Here is a 1362-nt window from a genome sequence, read left to right on the forward strand (position 1 = left end):
GCATTTCTTGCGGTTGCAGGGGAAGGTGCCGGGAGTGGAGGTTGGGTTGGGTTGGTGGGGGGTGTGGACCTGATAAGGGAGTCACGGAGGGAGTGATCTTTTCGGAACTCTGATAGGGGAGGGGAGGGAAATATATCCTTGGTGGTGGGGTCCGTTTGGAGGTGGCGGAAATGACGGCGGATGGTACGCTGTACATGGAGATTGGTGGGGTGGTAGGTGAGGACCAGTGGGGTTCTGTCCTGGTGGCGGTTGGAGGGGTGGGACTCTTGGGCGGAGGAGTAGGAAGTGTAAGAGATGCGGTGGAGAGCGTCGTCGACCACGTCTGAGGGGAAATTGCGGTCCTTGAAGAAGGAGGCCATCTGGGTTGTGTGGATTCGGAACTGGTCCTCCTGGGAGCAGATGCGGCGGAGACGAAGGAAATGGGAATATGGGATAGGGGAATATGGTATAACCCTTCTTCTGGAAGCCAGGTAGCATCAGGAGGTGGAGAAGTCAACATTTAGTGTATAACCCTTCTTTCTAAAAAGGGGGTTACACCCGAAACATCGACTTCTCCACCTCCTGATGCTGCTTGACTTACTGTGTTCTTCCTACTACACCCACCATGGGCAGCACGGTGGCACAGTGGTTAGCACTGTTGCCTCACAGCGCCAGAGACCCGGGTTCAATTCACGCCTCAGGCTGTGTGGAGTTTGCACGTTCTCCCCGTGTCTGCGTGGGTTTCCTCCGGTTGCTCCGGTTTCCTCCCACATTCCAAAGATGTGCAGGTCAGGTGAATTGGCCATGCTAAATTGCCCGTAGTGTTAGGTATAGGGGTAAATGTAGGGGTATGGGTGGGTTGCGCTTTGGCGGGTCGGTGTGGATTTGTTGGGCCGAAGGGCCTGTTTCCACACTGTAATCTAATCTAATCAAATCAAATCTAATCAATGCATGTAGGTTTGTTCGCTCTGAACCTCAACCTGAGCTACCAATCTTCTCAAAACTTGCCACTACTACAATGTTTCCTCGTATGCCAGTCCCGCCATCCCTGCAATCAGCCTGGTAAACCTTCGCTGCACTCCCTCGAGAGCAACAGCATCCTTCCTTAGAAAAGGAGACCAAAACTGCTCTCACTATTCTAGGTGTGGCCTCACCTGTATAACTACAATAACACATCCCTGCTCCTTTACTGGAAACCCCTCACAATGATCTTCAGAGAACTGCCTCCCAGCACAGCATCTCATCCCAGGGAACCCCCTCTCAGCAACCTCACCCACTCTCAGCAACCCCCCCCTCCTGCCACCAGCATAAATCCCATTCCCAGGGAACACCCTCCCCTGCCCCCAGCATAAATCCCATTCCCAGGGAACACCCTCCCCTGCC

Source organism: Chiloscyllium plagiosum, chromosome 26, assembly GCF_004010195.1.
Source record: "Chiloscyllium plagiosum isolate BGI_BamShark_2017 chromosome 26, ASM401019v2, whole genome shotgun sequence".
Lineage (NCBI taxonomy): Eukaryota > Metazoa > Chordata > Chondrichthyes > Orectolobiformes > Hemiscylliidae > Chiloscyllium > Chiloscyllium plagiosum.